Genomic DNA, 25,582 nt, shown 5'->3' on the forward strand with positions numbered 1-25,582 from the left:
TGTTTTATGCTTCTTTTTCTATGTGATCTGGGGATCCGTTGTGTTGTTAAACAGTTGGAACAAACTTGTAAGTTTATTGGGTTAAGGTATCCGAGGCACGATTATAATCAAAACTTTGGATGATTAGGGAAGTTATTTATCCCTTCATGGTAATGAGTCCCCATGTGTAAGCCTCTTTTGCTAATGCCACAGGCTCACCAGGCTTTCTTCAGGGATGTGATATTTCCAGTTTGTTTGAATGTTTCTGTTGGAAGTTCCTTTGATTAACACATAGCACATACAACACTTAAGACAAGATAAAGAAAAGCTTGCATGATGCTTGTTTTGTATCTACTGATAGAGGTAATTCGCACTCAGCCTACTAGAATCCTAGGGAAAAAGGAGAGCGGATACCTCCTACTGGCCACACATTTGTCAAGGGACCGGTATTGCACTGATGAGTGTTGTTGTTACCCGATTTAGTAGTAGAATTCCATTTACCTAACTCGGAAGGATAGAAGGCTGAATCGACCTTGCTGGGATTCAAACTTTAGACCTGCATATCGCAGCTTGTTGCAGCAGCCAACATTAAACTCAGTCATCCAGTTGCCTAAAGAAACCAAGAAATACAACGCTGTCTCCCATTTATGTCGTGGCCAAACAAGAGCTAAAATTCAGGTCAAGAGAGTTGTGTTGTCGATTTTAAATTCCGCTGGATTCTTTGCTCTCAGCGGCAGCAAAAAACTGATGAGTGGAATTGCACCAAAGCTTGCTTGTAACTCCAATTTTATATCAAGGTGTGGCTCTGCTTGGTTTGGAATAAACCGACTCGCACATTTCTGAAACATTTTTGTTAAAAAAAAATGTGTTGGGCCAGCCTTGAGTTAATGAGGAAAGAAGATAAGTATATCTGAGTAGACATGGTTTGAAAAATAAATAATCTGAGAGCGGACCTGGGCTTGAAATCTAATATGATTGGCTGAAAAATATTTTTTGTTGACACCTTCACAGGATGCCAGGCATCAAAGCCTGTGTCATGGAAAAGGGTACAGTGGTTGCCCTACATATAAAAACATAAAATAAAAAATAAATCCTTGTATTCACATGTAGATGGGCAATTTTTGGGGAAGGAAAAAAAGTTTTTTTTATTTATTTACACATTTTGCAAATGCAGGGGGCACCCAGTTGCACATGGCCGCATGCTGTGCCCTGTGAGGATCGTGTGTTGGATGGATGGGAAGGAGGGCTGGCCAAATGCCTGGTTCTTCCGCTCATCCCGATCTGTGCCCTGCAGAGTGTGGATAAGTTTTGTAGAAATTGAAAATACATGTAAAAGTAAAGCCGAAATCCCATTTAAAACCACAGTAAAGTTATGATTCCGAAAAAAAATTAAACTCCTGAAATAGGGAATTGTTAGTCCGTATTTCCCAGCCCATTACTTTGGTACAGATACAATTCTCTTCTGACATAGTATAAACTCTGAATTATATTCAAAATAATATTTTGTATTTGTTAAAATTAATTATATACTGAATCCTGATGGTGCAATGAGCTAGGGACTCGCATCTGAGTATACCCTTCCACGCTTATGGTGGACAAAAGTGATTCAGAAAAGGGGGTGGTGATGAACAGAGTGTCTGAATTAAGCAGACCACTCTTACCCAGTCCAAAGATCAGGGCTTGATCCATCACCGTTTTTTAGCGCTCTGCACCATCCCAACTCAGAACTTGGCTATATGCAAATTAGTCTGACCCTGGCCTAGTGCATCATGGGAACAGGGCAGACCAAACTACAAAGCCAATTCTTCTACTGGGAAGGAAACAAGCTACCGGGGACCGGTTTCTAGCATTTCAGCCGTCTTCGGCCTGGCGTGCTTGAATCCTGATGGTGCAATGAGCTAGGGACTCACATCTGAGTATACCCTTCCACGCTTATGGTGGACAAAAGTAGTGACTGCAAAGTAATGGTGATTCAGAAAAGGGGGTGGTGATGAACAGAGTGTCTGAATTAAGCAGACCACTCTTACCCAGTCCAAAGATCAGGGCTTGATCCATCACCGTTTTTTAGCTCACTGCACCATCCCAGCTCAGATCTTGGCTATAAGCAAATTAGTCTGACCCTGGCCCAGTGCATCATGGGAACAGGGCAGACCAAACTACCAAGCCAATTCTTATACTGGGAAGGAAACAAGCTACCGGGGACCGGTTTCTGGCATTTCAGCCGTCTTCGGCCCGGCTTGCTTGAATCCTGATGGTGCAATGAGCTAGGGACTCACATCCTGGTTCTTCAGCTCATCCCGGTCTGTGCCCTGCAGAGTGCGGATAAGTTTTGTAGAAATTGAAAATACATGTAAAAGTAAAGCCGAAATCCCATTTAAAACCACAGTAAAGTTATGATTCCGAAAAAAAATTAAACTCCTGAAATAGGGAATTGTTAGTCAGTATTTCCCAGCCCATTACTTTGGTACAGATACAATTCTATTCTGACATAGTATAAACTCTGAATTATATTCAAAATAATATTTTGTATTTGTTAAAATTAATTATATACTGTTAACATTGTGAAATATTGAATCTGACCTATTTTTGATTAAAACTTATTTACTTTAAATTGCACATGCATTGAAATGCCCCTGTACACGACCTATCAATGCACTACTCATCCTTGAACTGTAAACCCCCTTGCTTCCTCTAACACTACCTTTCCCTGAACCCTAACAACCCATGCTGCCCACAAACACTACCCATTTCTGAACCCTAAAACCACCTTCCTACCCCAATACCTATCAATAAACCCTAAAACACCCTTACTACCCCTATATACCAACCATGAACCCTAAACCCCCTTACACTATACCCATCTCTCTCTGAAACCTGAAAAACTCACTGCCACTATATGTTGCCCCCCTACACACACCCACACACAACTGCGATGGAAAGACCCATTAAGTAAAATTTGTTGCAACATTCATGTGAAGTAAACATGCGGTATTCCCTGCGTTGCAGCGACCAGCCTGATGTACTTATCCGCAATGTAACTTCCCTCAAAGTAGTGACTGCAAGGTAATAGTAGCACACGAAAATTGGTATGTTATGGTTAGCTACACAGACCATAGCTTGAGTCAATGCCGTGCAAACTACACTCCTAGATGGCTGTGGTGGGATCAGCTTTACTCATTCATGACACTTTTGAAGTGCAGCATTTTGAGAGGGGACCTTACTTCTTCTACATGCTGTCCTGTCTGTCACCTTATTTTCCATCAGAAATTTTCCACAGGCCCTTAGATCTGTCATCATGGAACCTGAGTGGCTAATATTAAACCTTAAAGGAATTTGGCCTTTGCCACATTGTGTATTGGAAACATTTCCCTTTTTTCCAAGCCAAGAAAACACACATTGGCGAATACTAGGAGCTCGTCCTTGGAGTGTCAATATTAGAATCACTAATAAATAAATTCCAGCCGCCCAGTGATTTTCCCAGCAGTGCTTTTACTCCTTCTTCTGAAAACCTCATTTGATAAGCAAGTAGTGTTGAGTAGATGTGTCATCGCGATGCAGTACCAGTCGAGAACCCAGCTACCTCTCCAATCACTCGTTGAGTGTTATTTTGGCCCTGTACAGCTCTCCGCTGCCTTTTGCTGATGTCATCGCCACATAAAGACCATCACATAGATACATATGGTACGGCATGCAGCAGAGGAGAGCCTGTTGCAGGTTGGAGAACTGGCGGCATGGTTCATCACTCTGTTTACTACCCCTGCGTTTGAGACCCGTTTAGGTGAACCCAGATATTCGTCTCCAGGTTGCTCTAGTCCAGTGAAGTCCTGGTTGCTCTAGATCTCCAAGCAGCACTGTAGATGTGTAAAACACACAAGATGATGGACGGAATGTTGCACAATGGCAAAACATTCACCCCCAGTCACAGATCTGGGTTTAATCCATCGTTATTTTGCTCACCAAGCCACCCCAGTTCAGACATGGCCATATGCAAATCAGTCTTGACCCTGTGCCTCATGGGATTAGTCCAGACTGTAGATGTGCCACCTTCTGCTGGGTTCTGCCGTGAACTCTGCGCTCTCTCATCATGTCCTCCCGTCTCACCCAACAAGAAGCGGCTTCTCTCCGTACATGTGCACTAATGGTTCCTTTACATTCTGGAGCAATCAACCACTGTCTAACTCCAGCCTTCCACATTCTGCTAAGTCCCTTTGCCGTCATTCACAATATTTTTGTGCCGGACTTCATTTGTGGATGTTCCGACCGAGCCGGCTCTAGGTTTTAATGCACTTGTGCTGTGCACCTTGGTGAACCTGCTCTTGATCATGTTTGCAGTAGGCCAAATGAGTTTCTATGCCCTGTTTGTGCAGAGCCCGAGCATCTGGCAGTGCTGTACCAAATATATCTGTGAACCCGGTCCTCTGATTTTCACGCCAGCTAGAAGTAGGGTGCGTGCTCACACAAGACCCTCATTAACAATTTGTGGGGTTTATTTGGCTTTAAGGCCGAGCTTGACTTGAGGTTGGGGGATCCCGTGTGTTTTTACTGATGTGATTCGTGTGTTTGTTGGACATGAATTTCGGAACTGCTATTGCCCAAGCAGCACAGGAACCACTAAACTGGTTTATTTGAAGTGAAATTCAAGTATTAGTTCCCACCCTGAGCAATGACGACCCACGCGCAGTCCATCTCCAGCTGAGATTCAGTGACCTTGGTGCAACTCTCATCAAAGCCTTCTTCCACACCATCCATTCCATGGGACAGGTGCAACACATGTGAGCATGACATGGGACTGCAGAGGAGCGGCTGCAACATGGGTGGAGGAAAAGTAGTGTGTTGGGAGGTTGCGTGACTGCGTCTTTTGCCACTATGGGGAGAGTCACACTAGCTCTTTTGCAGTAAGGCAGCCATGCTCCTTCCAAAGAGGGAGGCTTGGTAGGTACAGTTATTGAAAGAGTGACATCCATGATGGTGTAGTCATGGAACCACAGTCCCAGCACAGAATTGCCTTGAATTTTGAGAATTAACGTGACTGAGGACTTTCTCCCTTCTTGTGACTAAGGGCGTTCTAGACCCGTCCGAGTCTGTTCTTTAACTGAGTGACCAGGAAGCCACTTGCAGGCGGTACATGGGTGGAAGAGATGTATTCAGACTTGGTAAAGCCTTAGCTGTCTGCACTCTGCATACTTGCAAAAACAGCAGCAACATTGGGATCACAGACTTTGTGCTTAACTGATTAGTGACAGGTGTGCAAGGATGTCCGTAAGTAAAGTTACGAGACACAAGGATCGGTTGTGGACATGTGATTTTCAGAATAATAAGGCTCAATTGCACACGTGAAAAACGTGGTCATAAAGTTAAGTGAATGTATATATCCGCCTCCCAGCTGAAGGGACTTATAAGAAATTGGATTATTTGTTGAAGGGTATGAGAACCCACTTCAAATAATCATGCTCCTTGTCAGGATGAAGCACAAAAGTCTGAAACCTGTGCTTAGCCCTCCGGTAGTTTGGCACAAAATCAGTCTGGCATAACTTAGAGGCAAAGTGTAAAGTATTTATGTAGCACCCAAACAGTAATAAAGTGAAAACCAAACACAAGAAAAATCCCAAACGTATTTACAAAACAAGAGTACATTTTAATAAATTTAATTACATCAAAACTTTAAAAAATCTAATCACTAGAACTGGAGGTAGGAGTTTTAAAAGTTTTAGGTAAAATAGCACCAAAGGCTCAAAGCGCCAACTGTTAGTATCTGGCCATGTGGAACCATGTCAAAGTCACAAGTTCAGGCTAACTGCGATGGAGGGCGTGCCCAATACTGGACTAGGTTCATCCCACTGGAAGTTTTACCTTCTGACTTTGATGTGAGGATAGTGTGGTGCGGCTCTGCGTTGGATCCGGTGAGGCTTTCAGCTGGGGGCGGCACGGCTCTGCACATCGTGAGATCCGGTGAAGCCCTTCATGAGTAGCTGCATGGTGCAGCTCTGCGAGGCTCTGAGTCGCTCTGCGTTTGATCCGGTGAGGCTTCGAGTAGGGAGCTGCAGATCTCTGCGTCGTCATTGGATCCATGAAGCCTTCAGCTAGAAGCATCACAACTCTCCGGGGTGCTTTGTCGCTCTGCGTCAGATCTGGTCAAATCTTCCGAGAGGCAGGGAGTAGTGCACTCTGACTCCAGCCAAAGCTCCAAGACCTTGATGGCAGTATTTGTTGGTCAGGACTCATTGCCACATAGGCCAGCAGAGGGAGACAGGTCAGGTCCAGTTGGGTTGAGTCAGCTGGGAAGAAGGAAAGGCCTCTGGAACTTGTACCTCTGTAGTTCACACAGGCCAGCCCACTGACCCTTAGAGTCACTTCTAGGGTCCTGGGTTCAATTCGTGCTTCAGACCGAGGGCAGTCCTTCCACAGCTTCCTCACATGTTCGGCAGTGTTCCGATTTCTGTTTCTGGGGATGCCACTTTTATTCCTTGTGCCGGCCTGTGGCATACATTTATATAACTCTATAACTGATTCTGGCCAGTTCCTCCTTTTCCTCTGGGTTTGACACCAGCCTGGCAAGTGAACAAAGACCGGGACAGGCCTGGTGTCTGGTCCTATTGCGTGTGCCTCAGAAGGCATCTATGAAGTGTAATCAGGACAGGGGCCCAGCTCCTCCCCAGCCATCCTTTCAGGAAGACCCTCACCACTCCACTCTGAAGCCCTTTGCCCACTGTCTGTAAGGAAAGCACAAAACAACTCAGGAGCACTATTGACATTCAGGTGACAGTTGAAGGGTGGCACATTTGACTTGCGCAGAAATGTGCAAACTTTCAAAACATGGGAGTTATTTTAAAATAGACTTAACCCTTAGGTTGGATTTAACATTCCTATTCCAATGAGTCCTTGAATAATTTTTCTATCTAATCACATACTGAAGCTATGCATTAAAGGGGGTTACAAGGTAGCCCATTGCTTTTCTATGGGAGAACCCACCTTGCTGCATTGAAAACTGAATTGGTAGGTTTCACCCTGGTAAGACGTGTAAAACTTAAGCCCTACTTTTTAAACTCCCTGACGTGTTGGCATTTAGGGCCCACTTTAGGGGCGACTTAGAACTATTAAAAAGAAAGGCTTAGGCATAGCGAAAGGTTTATTTTGCCAGGTCGAAGGGACGATTTTATACTGCTTTACAGGTTGCAATGGTTGACCTGAGACCTGTTTAAAGCGCTACTTCAGTGGGTGGCGCAATGCGTGCTGCAGCGCACTTGTAGCATTTAATTACTTTGGGAGCTGGTAACCGGCAGAATCAACCCCCTCCACCCAGATCAGTGAACCCCATCCTCGCTTGTCCTGAAATCTAAACACCAGTCTGCGCGCACACCAATTCTGGGCACACATGATGTATTTCTTCTGTTCATGACTTCATGTTGAGTTGCCTGTATGTTTGAAATCTTTGTCTTCACCACCAAGGACTTTATAGAAGAAGTGAGCCTGTTCAGATGTGGGCAGAATACAATGTACTTAGTGTGGCTTGGCACGCAGTGGTGGACAGCTGTTTGCATTCTGACTCACAGAATGAAGGTATTTGTGATTCAGCTGAATGCGGGCTTTGTGTGTAGCGCGTGAAACGGCCAAGAAGCGTCTTCCTCCGCTCGTGGTCTCACGTTCGACATATGTTGGCTTCGTTGCACAAAGAGCTAAAAATCGAGACTCACTGCCGACTTTGAGGATGGTTGAAAACTTTATGTTCAAGATTTGATGTTTAATGTCCACCACTTTCTTCGGATGCTGTTCGTTTTTAGATAAAGGCTTGGAGGAGTGTATGATTCTGGGCTTGACATAATGCTTTAAGGATGAGCTATCCGGTTCCTCCTGGACATTATTCCGTTCTCCACCACTGTCTGAAGCTGGAATGCTGCTTGAGGCCAACAATAACACCTACCTAGCTTATTGGCTGGAGTATTAGAAGCGGAAGAACATTTCATATCCTTTCGTGTCAGGTATTTATAAAGTGTAAGCTGAGCTTAGTGAGCCGTGGCACATTGTAGAGGCGGGCTCAGGAGGATGTAGGGGAAGCACTCAAAGATTGTGCACAGGGTCACAGAATGGCTGAGGGTGTTGGGGAGGTGCTAAGATTCCTGTTGGTATTTTCAGGTAGGCAGAATGCTCCCTAGGGTCACTAATGGAGGGCCTCCTCCAAGACTTGAAGATCCTCCTCCAAGACTTGAAGATCCCTAATACTCTGAGTCTTGTATGAGAGTTTGTGTGACGGTGGTTGTTCCATGGGCTTGAATCCAAGACCGAGACGGCTTGAATCCAAGACCGAGACGGCTTGAATCCAAGACCGAGACGGCTTGAATCCAAGACCGAGACGGCTTGAATCCAAGACCGAGTCGGCTTGAATCTTGTTTGTTCGGAATCTAATCAGACTGCTTTGGAAACTTCTCCCCACAGTTCTTCAAGTTGTGGCAGCAAACAGAGGTTCAAATGAAGGGGGAAGAAGGGTAGCAGAGGTAGCAGTGCTGGTGTTTTCAGAGGGCCCAGGAGTCAGTCACTTGCATGAGTTACTGTCCCTTACTTGCCTGGTGTACTTTTGTTTGGGCTCAGGATCCTAAGTTGTGTGAGAGCAGATATCTGTCAACAAGGACCAACTCTGCGGCTATGAATGCTCAAGTAATCTCTGCGTGTTACTGTGTGCTGTAGCGGTCCACCAGGAAGGACTCTCCTCTCAATCCATTCTATCCGTAAGCATCTTTGGGAGATGTGATTCCGCTGTCACGGACAAGAAAGAGGTGGTGATCTCGAAGTGAATGCTCATCTAACATGCACTGGGATTTCTGATCCACTTACATTTATACACGCCTATATACACAAACTAAGCTTTCAACGCATCCATGGGATTGCTGAAGTAAAACTTCAGAAGGAGATGGTACTGCGTTGAACCATGTCCCAAAGCTGCCGACTGTGACGCTGGATGAGGGCGTGAAGGCTCTGAGCATGGTCTCACTGTCACGAAGATGCAGACGAGATATCGCCAGCATTTCTATTGGAAGTCTTTGCAGTTATGAATCCTTGAGTTGCGATATTATAGAATTTACCAAGAAATATAGATGTCATTGAATTGGCTTGTTTATGTGTAAGCAGTTTCAATGGAGAACAGAACTAAGTTTGTAGGAAGCTTTCAGCTCCTGATAATATTGATCTGTCTCGCATCATGAATGTGTCTTCTTCTTGTATTTTTCTTGGATGGTACCCCCACCCCTGCATTTGTACAGTCATGAATTTGAGATTGTGTCAGAGTTGGGTGTGAATATATTAATATAACATTACTGAATCAATAACTTTCGAAGCTTCAACTTGTCATTTTCTTTTTTTTCAGCTATTTGTAGCATCCTGCAGATCAGACCACCTCCAGTGCTCCAGCAGACATCTGGAGGCCAATGGCAGAAGATCTTAGTTGAACAAGGTATGTTGACCAGCCTTTTGTGCACTGCACAATAGAAGGCACATTCAGAGATATGTGAAGTGAATTCCAGTTCAGGCGAACATTGTAAAGTTGGATAAATTGATATTTACCCCATTAGACCTTTTAGTCGACATTTGAATTGTAGGAAAGTAACTACGTTTGCTCATTGAGGGGTTGGTTTACAAGCCTGGGGACACGGGTGGAGAATGCCTATTGGCCTGCTATTCATTATTGCTGTGGGGTATTTCTGTTTGATGCCATTGTTTTGGGTGGGATCCAGAAAAGTTGTGGAAATGCTGAGGGTGTTACCCTCATCCAGTAGGACTCGACTAGGGTTTGAACTATGAGCTGGAAATTTGTTTTGGGTAGTAACTTCTACTCTTGCATAGTAGACTTAATTAAACACATGCTTTGAACCATTTTTGCTCTGGAGTTTCGAGTCTGTGTTTCTATTCTATCGCAGCCACATGTTGTGGCTCATGGGTTAAGGTTCAAAGAGGAATATTTTAGCTTCATGAAATCAATGAAAGTATAGTATTTTGGGAACTGTGATCCCACCTGAGAGGGTTCTAATTCAGTTTGTGTAGAATTCCCTTTCCGACAGACCGCAATGCCCCAGATTTACAGGAGTGTGAGGCGTGGTGTTATTACCAGGAGGTTTTCTGAGAGATGACCCTATTATAAATACTATTGCTCCTCTGCCTGATGCCATACAGAGGCCTCTTGATTTAGTAGCTTGACCCACTGGTCCTGTCTATGCACAAAAGATGATAGTCGGACCCACTAAATACTCAGTCCAACTCTGGCACATAGTTAACCGTATGCTGGGTTGGACCCAAAAGCTCACACTCGCCACTCCATTATGGGACTCGGAACAACTGGGCTCCCTCGGGAGGACAAGAGGGTTTGACAAATGGGATCTTATTGGACTGTCTCCAATCGGGGACCTCTGGGGGGCAGGTGGGGTGGTTTCATTTCTCTCACTTCAAGAAACGCACAACTTAGCGGACAAGGAATATTTCAGATATATGCAAGTCCGACACTCCCTCCAAACTAACCTGCCAGCAGGGTCTTCCCCACCAGAATCCTCTCCCTTGGAGGACCGACTGCTTGACGGATACCTGCTGGACAAGGCCATCTCCCTCACCTATAAAAAAACTCAACAACAATACTCTGGATCCCCTTGTACTCTTGAGGGAGCGATGGGAGAGAGATGGGCTAGAACTAGATGATGAAGAATGGCAGGAGGCAGTGTCCTCCCCACGGGAAGTCGCAATTTCATCTAGACTACGACTTGTCCAACTTAAAATTTTACATAGGTTCTATGTCTCTGGCCCTAGGCTGGTACACATGGGTAGGGCTAGGGCTAGGGATCGACCATGCAGGAGACCATGTGGACTAGAGGGCTCCTTTGTGCATATTATATGGGAGTGCGGCCGATTCAGGAATATTGGAGGAAGGTGCACGAGTGCATGAGTACAGTCTGGTCAGTTGTGATTAGGCCCGAAGCCAAGCAGTGCCTCTTGAACCTGTGGGAACCCGCAGACTTCAACAGCAAGGGCAAGCTATGGGCAACTCTGGGTCAAATGGTGGCTAAAATAAATGATTGCTCGTTTATGGGGAGCGACTGCACCGCCTACACTGGTAGCCTGGAAGGCGGACACGGACTGGTGTATAGTCAGGGATTTTTCTTTTATGTTGCACGCGGTTTCCCCCGAAAGTGGATGGCTGTCTGGGATAGATGTAATGTGTATTGTGGCAATATTTGTGAGCCTCCTCTGCTTCCCTCCCTTGATGATCCAACATCGCCATAACTACCATATCATTATGTTTTTGCTGTGTATAGAGTGCTATGACATGTATCGATCTAATTTTCAGAACTGTGCTGATCGCACACCAATGTGTATCTGTAATGAAGTGACTTGAACGTTTGGTAATAAAAACAGAATGCAACAAAAAAAATGAAAGTCCAAATTCTCTAGGAACTTAACAGTGAACTGTAAGTGGGAGAAGTTATCTGCGCCCTAATGGATACATTTGTGTTTTCCTGTGAGGAATGAAAAGAACCAGTCGAGGACTGTTTGGTCTTTCTACTATGTAGTAAAAGTTGCTAATAGTGTTTTCTGGTCTACGTTGCTGAAGGTGGCGACACATTTCTTGGGATAAGCAGGCAGGGAACAGCTGGTTCAGGGTGAGTCGAGTATTGAATAGCGGTGATTTTTGGTGTTACCATATGGTCTGGTGCCTGTACCCTCCCCGTTCATTTATAGAGCACTAGGGGGGCCTGATACAAAACCGTACACAAGTTAGCAGGTGAACATTTATGGGAAAGATGCGAAGGAGTGAAATTTGGAATTTTCAAATAAGTGTGAAGGTTGTAAACCAGTGGAATGAGTAAGAGCACAATAGTTTCAATGTGTCAGAGGAGTTGTGGTGCAACATGCAGACTTGGAAGTGAAGAACCAGGTGAGCTAAAGGGCAACTGTTGTAAATGTTCTGAAATATGCGGTGCTTGATGGTGTAACCTATGGTGCTGTACAGGCGCGGGATGGTTCAGTAAAAGATGAAGTGTACGTGTTGGGAGAACAGGTCATAAAGACGGCGAATACAGTTGTAGCGGGTTTCCAAGTAGTAGTTGATATCAAGTGTTGTTGCATAGTTTTGGGGGAGGAAGAGGTTTATCTTTTTGTTTTTTTATGTGTTATTATTTTTTTTAATTCCTATTTTTTTATTGAAATTGCGGTCTTGCCAGAATTTCATTTTACATTTCGCCACATTGGACATTTCTGTATTAGTTCAGCTTCGCAGCCCAGTGTAGTTTGTGTGCTCCTGTCCATTGCAGCTTGCCGTCTCCTGATCGTCAAATCTTTACTCTCATCTTAAACATCCTGGTCCAAGTATAAGAGGACATTCGTCATATTTCAGTGAATTTAGCCTTAGTGGTCTTTTCTGGAAGGCCCTTGTAACACTTCAGTTCTTCCTCCCACTCTGTCTCTTCTAGGTTGTCTGTACAACTTCAGCCAATTTTCTGGTCTACTTGTCTCATGATGACCATGTAGTAACACGCTACACAAATGGAAGTTAATTAAGCTCCTGTATTATGCAACCAAGCGCTCCGCATCTACCAAGCAATTGATTTATCCAACTGTCATTTATCACATTCTAACTTCAACTTTCCACGTTCTTCTGATGTCAGTACTTCACCCCTCCCCCTTTTAAACATAAATAAAAACCTTTCTATACATCATATCTAAAAAGTATAATCATTGCCTTGATACATTTTAAATAGTGAAATTCGCCATGTAGCCTATGGGGGGCGGGGGGGGGGGGGGGGTATGGAATCTAGCTCAATTCATTAATCACAAAGATAATTACCCAACTGAATGGGATGCTTAATTCATCTCTTTGGTCTTCTAATCAACTTGTCAATGGAAGTCACAGCAATAGAATTTAAATCAGTTCCACTATCTTCTTGTCCCAGGTTTTCTTCACCACTCCTAGACTGATCATACACATGTTATTTTGTTGTTCACGACTCTCTCGGTGCTCTGCAGTCACAATATCTTCTTCCAGATTGCGTGTCCTACCATTTTATTTCGCTGGCATTTCTACTCTTCATTGTTCCTAACACACAGCTAATATCTTTAAATTCCACACCTTACCATCTTTTAATCTCATCGCATTATTTAACACCTGTTTAATGTGGTTAGGTTCAAAGTAAGAACTAACTCCCTTCAGAACTATGCCTGTTTTTTATATTCTAACCTATTGTCCAAGCTTTAACTAGCTTTGTTTGACCCCATGTTTCCAGATGTAGTATTTTTCTTATTCTTCTTGTTTGTTTTATATTTGTTCTCTGACTTTTCCCAAAGACCAGGTTACACTCGTAGGAGGGGGTAACCCGCTTGGGTTAACATTTGCCCTAGGTTTCCTTCCTCTAATTAATTCAAATGGGGAAAATCCTGTGCTTGCCACTTCTGTTAATCAATATGACCAAAGAGCTTAATACACTTGCATTCCCCAACAAGAATTGTTTTTAATGGCAACTGAATGGCACCCTTGAGAACTTTGAGGCATTCTACCATTCCATTTCCACTTGTATTGTCAAGGGATGGTGTCAAAGGTTGGGAGGGATGGAGAACCTCACATTTTTTAAATATTACTTGGCCTTCTCTGAGACTGCTTGTACACCATTTTCACTCAGTAAAATGCTAGGTATCCCTTCATTCTAGAAAACCTTGTTTATGAACCATAGTATTGTATCTGTATTTATTTTGTAAACAATTTTGATGCAAGGATACCAGGAAAATACATCCATCAATACTAGAATATTTTTTTGAGTGTTCCCAATTGGCCCCATAATGTCAACCATCACTTTTTCCCAAGGCGCTTTCGGGCACTCTAATGTATTGCCCATAGGAGGTCTCAAGGTCTTCAAAGATTTATCAGCTGACATGCATACATGGCATTCTCTGACTTCCTTTTCTACCTTGTTATCAATACCTGGCCACCAATGTACACGTTTCTGTGCCACTTAATTTTTTGTTTTCTGGAGGGCGGGGGGCACGCAAAATGTGGGCACACAGTGCTCCGTCAAGCGCACTAGCCTTGCAGCTCCCCCTCCTATAAATGGAAGGAGGCACTCGCTCCAAAGGGCCTTCTCAATGAGACACTGGCCTCCATAATCTCTAAATCCCCACATTTAGAAAGACGCTTCTTGATAGTTCCTCGTCAAAATCTAAAAGGTTTTATGGGAAACACCAGCTGGGAATACGTGGTTCGTGAATATGGCTTGGCCGCAACTTGTCGCCAATTTTGTGTAGTAACACACTACACAAATGGAAGTTAAATAAGCTCCTTTACTATGCTACTAAGTGCTCTGTGTCTTCCAAGCAATTGGTTTCTCCAACTGTCATTTCTCACAATCTAACTTCAACATTCCTCGTTCTATTGACGTCATTACTTTCATTACATTACTCCTACAGGCTAACTTTGTCCCTCTTAAGTCACCCTCCATTGTTTGTCCCAGTGAGTGACCGACCCGATCAGTCTTACATCATCCACCACTCCGGCGAGTCACCTCTCATGATGTCTCATGTACCAGATCCAGTCTCAAGCCAGGCATTTCATAGAACACCTGCACCACTTATATGGAATCACCTCCCGGCATACAATGGGCAGTCATGGACCGCTGCTGAAGCTCTGCCATGGGGTCACCCTAAGCATTGGCTGCCCTTCTAGTTCCTTGGGAGAGGCCGGGTCCTGCTGCAGGTTGCACCATGCCATCCCGTGTGCAATTCTTAGGGCCACTGGGACTCTGACGTGACAGGATGCACCCGAACCCCGGAGACCTGTGGGTGAGGGTCTAAGAGCCTTGTCTATGAGCATGGTCCAGACCTGGCTTTAAGCCTGTTCTGCCAGTGAACAAGACTGAACCCCATACGATACTAAGGGAGTAATGGAAATCCTGCCTCTCACTTCACTTCTCACACTGTAGATTACCCCTGCCTTACTGTTAAGAAATCTGTCAGTGCCGCATTTACAGAGATATCCGAGAGAATTGTCTACTCCTCAGAGAAGTGGCTGCAGATCTCTGTAAAGCCCCTGCAAGAGTTCTCAAACTCACATCTGGGAGGCTTCCAAGGAGAGAGATGATGGAGGATGCTGGCGCAAATTGGCCATTTCTGCGTTGCCTGGCCCTGTTATCTACCTTTGCAAACACTGAAAGATTATTAGGATTGGTGCTTTAACTAAAACTGATACTGCAATCAAAATATTCTCTTGCATTGCCACATTTCTTGTTTCTAAAAGTGGATGTCGGTGGGAAGGGGTCATGAGCAGGGGAGACTGGGACACTATGTGCAAGGTCCTTTTTAGGTTTTGCCTGCAAGTGCGCACGTAGTGCGCATGCGGAAAAAAACCTTATGAATATAATGTGGGATCGATGACCCACCCCCGTCTCCCATTGGCTAGCTCTATAAATGGAGGCTAGCCATTGGAAGCTGATCTGTCCGTCAGGGCCGGACCAGATTCGGGGGCGTTCCCGCGTTTTCTTCCCTGGGCGTGGTTCCGTTCGTCTTGGAGGCGGTCGGAGAGTTCTCCCCTTTGCGCCAAGAGCTCGAGGTGAGCCCAGCTCTCGCTATGCCTGCGTCAAATGTTCTCTGCATTAGGGCCCAAGGAGAGACTCTGCTCATCGGGGCAATTTTCCAGCGTCCCCTGCAACTCGTCCACCGAGTCACTGGCAAGAAGTTTCCTCCAGGAGCCCACCCCCCCCCCCCCCCTCCCCCCGAATGACGGCCAAAATGCAGGAAGACAAGGGGAACATGCTCGTATGCTTTTAAATGTAATATTCTATAGGAAATGTCAAGGCGGTGTGTGGATTGCGCGCCTGCTATGAAAGTGAGACCCCGGTTGGTCTCAACATTCCATTCATTAGTTTTTTCGCTTCTTTGACCCACAGAATATTGGCATTTGTTGCTCTCGTCTCGCCCCTCTCTCTCAGGCAGTCGGACACGCCTGCAGCTGCAGAGGAGGAGGTCTGAGGATAGTGCTGCCTCTTTAAATCTTGTAAGGGAGGGTGTGCCCTCAAGTGCCCTCGGCCGCCAGATCCCTCCCAGTCAACCCCCGCTGCGGTGTTTACTCAGTGTTTACGGGGCTGGGAATCTCTTTTGTTGAGCGGAGCGTTTGTTCACTTTATCTCGTTAACCAATCAGCAGGTGGCTCCGGACTTTTATCTAATCAGCTGGGGCTCCTTGATTGTGGTCCAACTAGCGGGTGGCTCCGTGATTAATGCCCGCCAGGGATCAGTCACACCCCCTGGCTGGCACTCCTTGCTGTCACATCTGGCCCTGCACAGAGGGCACGGTAGAGGGCGCATCCCCGGTGCCACTTCTGTGCCCCCTGCTTTGGACATACAGCTACTCCTAATGGGCAGACTACTGGCTGGCAACCCTAGGCACGAGGATGGCTAAAAGCAACTTCACCAGCTGGCGCAAGGCAGTGGCATCACAAGGGGGTGCGGACCGCACGGTGGACACCATGTGTTACCGCACTGGGTGACACCAACCCTAGTGACGCCGCGGTGCCAGAGGAGGCCCTGCCTCTCCCTTTGGTACATCTGTGCTGTCGTGACTCCTGAGTCCGAGTCAGATTGTCCGGCATTTTCTTTCCCTCCTCTGTACTTTTATCTCATTCTCTCCCACTTACACCCTCTCACTTTCACACTCCTTACATCGCTCTCTTCTCTTCACCCCTTCCTCTCCTCCTACCACTTCACCACCTCTCCCTTCCTATTCTGCTTTCGAGGAATGGCTGCATTACCCACCAGACCACAACAGTTCCAGGCACTGGCACTTATGTGCTAATGACAGGCTGTTTCCAGAATCCGGGCGTCTGCTTTCATACCTGTCGAGCACACCGCTGGAGGTGATTGTGAAAGCTCGTGCATTCGAGGGCAGTGACGTGACAGGCTGTATCCGGAAGCAGGGGGCTGCTTTACATTTCATATTTGCTGAGAACACCTCTGGGGTTGATTGTGAAAACTTGTGCATCCGAGGGCCAGCGACGGGCTGCATCCCGAGGCCGGGAGTCTGGCAGAGTTCCTGCCAATCCCCACAGGACAAACCAGAAAGGCAGTAAGGCACTTGAAAGAACTGCAAGCATGTACAAGCAGCACCACACAAGATGCTTGCCTTTATCACAAAAATCGCGGTAACCCCTCACCCCCTTAAAAAAAAGGCACATTAGAGGGTTTGCCTTTGTCCTTATTCATCTGTTGGTTAGAGAACCTGTGACTAGACATAGCGTAGGGACGGTGCTAGTTCACTGGCTGCACCCAGGCTTGTGGCTGAACAGGCTCAGTGGCGGTCACCAGCAGAAGGAAGAATCTCTAGTAGACCAACACAGGGTAATCTTTTGATCCCACACAGCTTATAGGGCAAGAATGGCTCAGCGAGCAGGAAAACCTGAACTTCAATCTGTTCAGTATGTGTTTCCAGTAATAAGGATCCTGCACAATCACCCGTCTACTTTCAGTGCATTTTCTCTCTCAAGGGATCAACTTATGTTTCTGTGAAAGTGTTAATTTGTGGTGAAATAGATTGCACATTTTGAGCAACATCCATGGTAAGCCACTCTGCATCAACCTTTGGTATCAGGGCGCTAGTAGTGACTGTTCTCCCTCAGTGACCACTTCCTGCAGGGTGTGAGTTATCGTAGTGACTGGACTACTGCAGCCACCAATTCCTGCATGGACAATGCGCTGCAGTGACCACAGAGTGACTAGCTCAGTGTCTACCTATCATCAGTAACTAGGCTGCTGCATTGTACCCACAATGACTCTTGTGTACACAGCATAAAAGCCCTACTAAGGGGACGCCATACATGTCTCTTCTCAGCAGTCTCTCAAAAGGGGCCTCAGGGGGAAGAAACACAACTTTTTAGAAGGGAGGTACAGAATAGAGCTCACAACAAACTGATGTGATTGGGTTTCTGTGTAGTGTCGATTGCCTCAGTTAGGCATCTTCAAAGCACTATGAAATTATAGGCACCAAATAAAACAGTAGTGATATTAGCTATGTCCGAAGGCTGAAAGGGTTGGGTCACTTCTGCAGGATGGCTGGCAGTGGCACACTAATCTCTGCGGCGCTTGCACAACCCGTTCAACTATCTGTTGGGCTTTGGCAGGCGGTCGTGACATCGCAGGCGAAATCCTAATGATTACAATATGGGATATAGGAACGTCCCCCAGCTCCCATTGGCTAGCGCCATAAATGGAGGCTAGCCATTGGAAGCCGGATCTGTCCGTCAAGGCCGGACCAGATTCGGGGGCGTTCCTGCGTTTTCTTCCCTGGGCCCTGCTATTGTAAATGACAATGCCATTTATTTATGTTAAAAAAAAAACATAAATAAAAATAATGTCAAGAGCAATGCCAATAGCTCTAACTTTAACAAAGGCAAAACCATTGCATTGTAAATGCTTGTTGCATCTAGCTTACAAAGATTTATGTCTGTCTGTCTGAGGCCTCTTTGTATCAGTGTACTTCTGTGTACATACAACAAACACTTGCAGTGTGCTTTAGGGCAGCCCTCTTAAGCCATTGGCTGATTGCATATTTTTTTTTAAAGATTTGTCATTTGTTGGGTGAGCTGTCATTAAAGTCATATCATTTCGTCAAAGGGTGCATGGGTTTTCATTATGTTTTGCCTCTGCTTTTATGATTAGGTGAAGCTGTAAATAGTAATCTATGTAAACCACATCCTGTTTGCTCTGCGGCAGATGTGGCCCTGCTGCCGCTAGCCACCATCCCTTCCATTTATACTTTTGCCTTTACCAATACTGGTTTACTTGTGTTAAAACCATTGGCAAAGCCAAAACTGTTGTCCAGTTATCTAGAGTGATTTAAAAAAAATATTTCCTTTATGCGAGTTAGTGTTCAGTGGCACACAGAGGCAACCATCTTGTAATGCTTTTTCTTATCCTTCATGAACAACTATTACAACATAGCATTTAAGCATGTGTACGCATGCAGTTTGATCATCATCATGTTTTTTCATTTAAGGTAAAAAAAATGATTGCAAGATGTCCTCTGCCTGTGTGGCAGTTTTCTGGAGCCATCAAGGAGAAAGCCAATAGGTTGGCACTTAATATTCAAAGCAAGACCTATTGACTTTGCCAATGCAAAAACTTTGCCTCATGGTATTCCCTGACAGCCATATGCTTCACCTGGAATTGGGCCATAAGTCCAAGATTGGCAGCAGCGTGGGGGGCACATCTAAGAGTCTTGGCCGTCGGATGAAGTTCTTACAGTTTTGGTTTCTCTTCTCCAGAATGATGCTGCTGGCTTCCTCTGTGCCTCAAAGCATTCTAAGAGGCTTAATGTAGCAGGAGTTAGGTGGAGACCAAGAGCAAGTAGGAAGCTTCAGTCAGGTACAGCCCTGAGTAAAGAAGAGGGTTTTGCAGCGTGAATCTTTCTGGATTCACTATGCTGTGCATTATTCCGCGATCTGGTGGTTGGGTCCGGATTCGTAGTCTTTTTTTCTTTTTTTTTGTAGCCCAGGTGGGCGTCGACGTCCCACCATTTGGTGCACCTTCGTGACGTCGGCACGCTTCCTGCGGAAGCTCCCACCCTTGGGCGCCATCTTCAGATTCTTTTTTCCGCCGTTGGGTCTGGATCGTCGCATGAAGCTCCGGAGAAGTTTCAGGAGAAAAGAAGGAAATACACCAAGTTTTTGAGGAAAAAGGACCGAGGGAAGTCGGAGAAGAAGACCTCCTAGAGCCAGAACGAAGAAAGAGGAGAAAACCTCGTAATACTCGACGGCCAAGGAGAAAGCGCGCGCAGGGGGCCCCCCTGAGCGAGCACATGGACAACACCCCATTCAAGTTCTGCTGTAATTGCCACCACAAGTACGCGCAGAAGGACCAGCATCCGGTCTGCAACCTCTGCCTGCCGATCGACCACTCCAGCGAGGATTGCAACGCCTGTTCAATCTTCACGCCGAAGACTCTGAGAGTTCGAGAGAGACAGAGAGTGGCCCACCACACGATGCAAGGGAAAGGGACCACGCCGAGCCTCTACCAGCTGGGTGCCTCCTCCGACGAAGAGGAGAACATCGCCGAGGGACCAGATGACTTCACGGTCGTAGAGACCGATGCGAGACCTTCGAAAAAGGTAGTAAAGTCTACGACCCCGAAAACCCAGACAGGGCCGAGAGAGCCTGAAGGAGAACCCCGAAAAGCAGAGGCTAAGTCCTCGAAAGGAGCGCCGGCGACGAAAGTTTCGACGTCCGAGGCCGCATCCTCCGAAAGGCCCAGCGGATCCTTCGAAAAGGACTCCCAGATGGCAAAGACCAGCGAAAAGCAAAGGTCGTCGAGGCAGGCCCTCGAGAAGGGACCCTCGAGCGAGAAGACGCTCAAAACGGCCTCGACGTCGAAGGTACCGTCGAAGAGACCTGCCGAAAAGCTTGACGCCGAGCAAGCGGCAGAGATGGAGAAAAAGAGAAGAAGGCTCGAGGCCGAAATGGAGAGTATGCTCCAGAGGAAGAGAGCCTTCGAGGAAACAATGAAGAACTATACGATTCCCTCGAAAACCTACTTGACTCCCTCGAAGACCGCTGCGACCGCCGAAGAGGTAGAGGTGCAGGAGGACTTCGAAGCCGAGGGGCCGCCGAAAACTCCAAACCCCACAGATGAGGGAGAAGAGGAGGATTTCTACTGATCGGAAGGAGATTACCTCTGCGAGAGCTACTACTCAGAATCCTCGGCGTCCCTAGAGGAAGAATGGCAGGATCTCGAGGCCGATAACCCCGAGGAACCTGTGGAGACATACCCTTCGAGGCCTTCGCCGCCAGACGACATCGGGGCTTACTATGAGGTCGTTAAGAAGGCTGCAGCAGTCTACAATGTGAAGTTGGAGGAGGAACAGACAAAGGCTGACTTCCTGCTAGAGACTTTGCTCCCCTCACAGACGAAAAGCAGCTTCCTGCCCATGCTGAAGAGCGTCACGGCCCAAGGGACTGAAGCCTTCAAGGAACCGGCCACATGCAGGTCAGTGACCCCGAGGACGGAGAAGAAATACAAGTTCTCCTCCGAGGACCCCCCTTATATCCAGGGCACCGTGGCAGCTGACTCCATAATCGCGGTAACGGCCAGAAGAAGGGCCAACGTGCCAACCACATCTGGGCCACCACCTGATAAGGAAAGCAGGAGGATGGACCTCACTGGAAGGAAAATTGAAAGAAATGCCGCTATGCATTGGAGGATGGCAAACTCCAATGCACTCCTGAATAGACACCAATATCAGCACTGGGATGAGATGAGCCAGTTGCTGAAACACATGCCTGAGGAGTACAGGCAGAGGGCAGCCCACCTCGTGGAGGGGGGAAAGGACATAGCAAACGCATGCCTGAAGACAGCCCTAGATGGGGCAGAAACATCTAGCAGGCTGATGGCCATAGGCATCACTGAGAGAAGGCAAGCCTGGCTCAGAATATCAGGCTTCAAGGCAGAAGTGCAAAATAACATCCTGAACACCCCCTTCAACGGGGAGACGCTGTTCGGGGCATCAGTAGATGACAAACTGGCTCAGCTGAAGAAGGATAATGAGACAGCCAAATCGATGGGAGCCCTACTATTCAGGGGGATGCGGAGAGGCACTCCCACAAGGAGACCAAATGGTAGAGGGGGAAACCAGCAATCACATTCGCAACAGTCGCACCACCATGGTCAACAGAGTGACAACCAATGGCACCAGGGTCAACAGAGGCAGAATTGGAACTCCCAGAATAGGGGCCAGTCCTTTCGAGGGAGAGGAAACGGACGGGGCCAGAGACGGAGAGGTGGTGATCAACCCCCCCAAAAGTGACTCCGTGAAGGAGGCGCTCACCCACCCAAAGCCTCAGGGGGGAGAGCACCAACAGCTAAGGGGAGGCTCACACGGACACGGCTCAAGAGAACACACACCAGTAGGGGGAAGGTTGAGATTTTTTCTACACGAATGGAGAAAAATAACCACAGACAAGTGGATACTAAACATTATACAGCACGGATACTGCATAGAGTTGGAAAAATATCCACCAAGCAGAAAGCCAAAGAGAAGGGGTCACAAGGGCAAAGAACTGCAGTTGCTCCAAGAGGAAGCTCAAGAACTGCTCCTCAAAGAGGCCATAGAACAAGTCCCGCACAGAGAACGGAACAAGGGGGTGTACTCTAACTACTTCCTAGTACCAAAGGCGGACGAAAGCCTAAGACCCATCTTGGACCTATGGTTCCTGAACACCTACGTAAAAACTCAAAAGTTCAAGATGACTTCCCTGCAAGAGGTGATCCCACAAATAAGGCCCGGGGACTACTTGTCCACGATAGACCTAAAAGACGCATACCTGCACATCCCCATGAGCAGGAAACCCAAACACATGTTAAGATTCAAGGTGAACAAAGACCACTACCAGTTCACAACCCTGGCTTTCGGGCTCAAGTCAGCGCCAAGGGTCTTTACCAAATGCCTCGCGGCGGTGGCCGCACACCTACGAAGGGAGGGTATGCACGTGTACCCCTACCAGGACGACTGGCTCGTGAAAGCAAGCTCTTACACGAGATGCAAAGCTCACGCAGAACAGGTCACAAGAACGCTCACGAACCTGGGCTTCTCCATCCACTGGAGAAAGTGCTCCATGGACCCAGAACAAGTGAAAATCTTCCTGGGAGCCCTGATCAACACGGTCGAATGCAGAGTGACACCCAGCGAGAGGAGAACACTCAGCCTGCTGAGGGAGAAACGTCACTACCAGAAGGGGCAAGTTCTGACAGTGAGGACGGTGAGCAAGATCTTGGGGATGATGGCGTCATGCATCCACCTGGTCCCCAATGTTCGGCTAAAGATGAGACCACTACAGGAGTGGCTACAACAGCAATGGTCACAAGCAGAAGGAAGTTGGGAAGATCTAGTGGTTGTTACGCACAATGTGCAGGAGGAGATGAAATGGTGGACGAAGGAGAATATAACGATGGGGAAGCTTCTAACGCCACCGGACCCAACTGTGACCATCACCACAGACGCATCCCAGAAAGGATGGGGCGCTCACATGAACAGGCTCAGAGTGAGGGGTCTGTGGAACCCAGGAGATGCAGTCAAGCACATCAACTACCTCGAACTGAAAACAGTGTTGCTGGCCCTCAAGGCCTTCCAAAAGCACCTTTACTACAAAAGGGTGATGATACAGACAGACAACACCACAACGATGTTTTACATCAACAAGCAAGGGGGGGACTCAGTCATTCCCTCTGTCGAGCTTGGCTCAAGAAATATGGAGATGGGCGATCCCACTCAGGATAGACCTGCTTGCCATACACCTGCCAGGGAAGGACAATGTGGAAGCGGATTGGCTCAGCAGGCAAGCATCGGTGTCCCACGAATGGGAACTGAACAACCAAGAGACAGAGAACCTGTTCAGGAGGTGGGGCACACCAACAATAGACCTGTTTGCAACACGCCAGAATGCAAAATGCCAACACTTTGCATCGAGGGAACAGGAACCAATGTCCCATGGGAATGCCCTATGGATAAGCTGGTCAAAGAAATTTGCCTACGCTTTTCCACCGACGCCACTGATCCCCAGAGTCCTGAACAAGTGCAGGTCGAGCAACATGACTCTCATCCTGGTGGCTCCCCATTGGGCGAGGCAGACTTGGTACTCTCAGATTATGGAGATGTCGCAGGGCAGAGCACACAAGTTCCCAAAAAGAAGAGACCTTCTCTCCATGGAAGGGGGACAAGTTCTACACCCAGAACCAGAAAGCCTCTGCCTGTCAGCGTGGCTCCTGAGGACTTAGAGTTCGCACATCTAAAACTACCAGAGAGCACACTTCGGGTGCTGAGAGAAGCAAGGAGACCCAGCACGCGGAAGTGCTATGGGGAGAAATGGAAGAGGTTCACGCAGTGGTGCCACAGGAAAAACCTGGAGAGAAAGCGGACTAGAGAGTCTACAGTACTCCGATACCTCACGCACCTGATCAAAGCTAAACTAAGCTCGTCCTCGCTGAGGGTTCACCTGGCAGCGATTGTGGCATACACAAGAGGAGAAACAGGAAGAAGTTTCTTCACTTCCAGAATAGTGAAAAGGTTCTTGGAAGGAGCGAAGAGAATAGCGCCACCCAAGAGGATGCCGCCGCCGGCATGGAACTTGAACGTGGTACTGACGGAACTCATGAAGCCACCGTTTGAACCCATCCATAAAGCGTCACTACAAATGCTGACAATGAAGACAGCCTTTCGAGTAGCAATAACATCGCTACGCAGAGTGAGCGAGCTACAAGCTTTGACGCTGCAAGAACCGTACATACAAATACACAGTGACCGGGTCGTGATAAGGACAGACCCGCATTTCATGCCCAAGGTAGTATCTAAATTCCACATGAACCAAAGTATCCAGATACCTAGCTTCTTCCAGAAGCCCACGTCCAACGCGGAGAGGGTGCTCCACACTCTGGACGCAAGGCGGGCAGTAATGCACTATATAGAAAGGATGAAAGAACACAGGAAGACGAAACAATTCTTTGTGTCCTTCGCAAGGAGTCTCCTGGGTAGACCAGTGACTAAGAACACCATAGCAAGATGGATTGCCAAAACAATACAGTTCTGCCACATGCAAGCTGGTGAAGAGCTCACGGAGGGGCCACGAGCCCACTCAACCAGAAAGAAAGGGGCAACGATCGCCTTCCTGGCAAACACGCCCATCCAAGACATATGCCTGGCGGCAACATGGGCTTCAGTGCACACTTTCACTAAACACTATTGCTTAGATGTGCAGATGAACAAGGAAGCACAAATGGGCCAAAGAGTGCTTCAACATATCTTTAACAACCAACGCTCATCTTCCACCCAGCCGCCACATGAGTGACAAAACCGCTACGAAATCTATGCACAGCATAGTGAATCCAGAAAGATTCACGCTGCAAAACGAATAGTTTCTTACCTGTCGGTGTAGTTTTGCAGCTTGAAGATCTTTCTGGATTCACTAGCGAACCCACCCACGTCCGCCAGAAAGATGAGGCTGGAGAAGGTGGAAGGACATGGAGTAAGATAGGAACGTTTAACAAAGACAAATATACGTGAAGAAGTTTACGTTGAAGGAAAGTTTAATACACATAGCCATGGATTCACCACAAAAGAGAAAAGAAAAAAAAAAGAATCCGAAGATGGCGCCCAAGGGTGGGAGCTTCCGCAGGAAGCGTGCCGACGTCACAAAGGTGCACCAAATGGTGGGACGTCGACGCCCACCTGGGCTACAAAAAAAAAAAGAGAAAAAAGACTACGAATCCGGACCCAACCACCAGATCGCGGAATAATGCACAGCATAGTGAATCCAGAAAGATCTTCAAGCTGCAAAACTACACCGACAGGTAAGAAACTATTCGTTACCTGATGAAAGTACCTGAAGAATGGAGACGAGAAACTCCTGTAGCACACTTGTACCTGTATTCGGTTCAGTGGGCCCAGAAATTGGAACTCTGAAGATAGTAACATTCCAGGAATGAATGTGGAGGGGCTGTACTTGAAGACCTGACTTGCTGATTTCAAGCCCAGTGCCTAGGCACAAAGCCACATGTCCTGATAGAACCAACATGAGTGCCTGCAGCTTGATGAGCATCTTGTACAGATGATG

At 47.0% G+C, this 25,582-nt stretch overlaps 1 long non-coding RNA gene across 1 annotated transcript in view; it reads left to right on the forward strand.

Annotated features, from left to right (window-relative positions):
* Nucleotides 1-25,582, forward strand: part of LOC147662652 (uncharacterized) — a 91,126-nt gene that overhangs the window by 28,692 nt on the left and 36,852 nt on the right. Inside the window, exon 2 of the long non-coding RNA XR_015305513.1 lies at nt 9,335-9,421. This is a non-coding gene — a long non-coding RNA (uncharacterized LOC147662652). The remainder of the gene's footprint in view (nt 1-9,334; nt 9,422-25,582) is intronic.

Source organism: Lissotriton vulgaris, unplaced genomic scaffold, assembly GCF_964263255.1.
Source record: "Lissotriton vulgaris unplaced genomic scaffold, aLisVul1.2 SCAFFOLD_2868, whole genome shotgun sequence".
Taxonomy (NCBI): Eukaryota; Metazoa; Chordata; class Amphibia; order Caudata; family Salamandridae; genus Lissotriton; species Lissotriton vulgaris.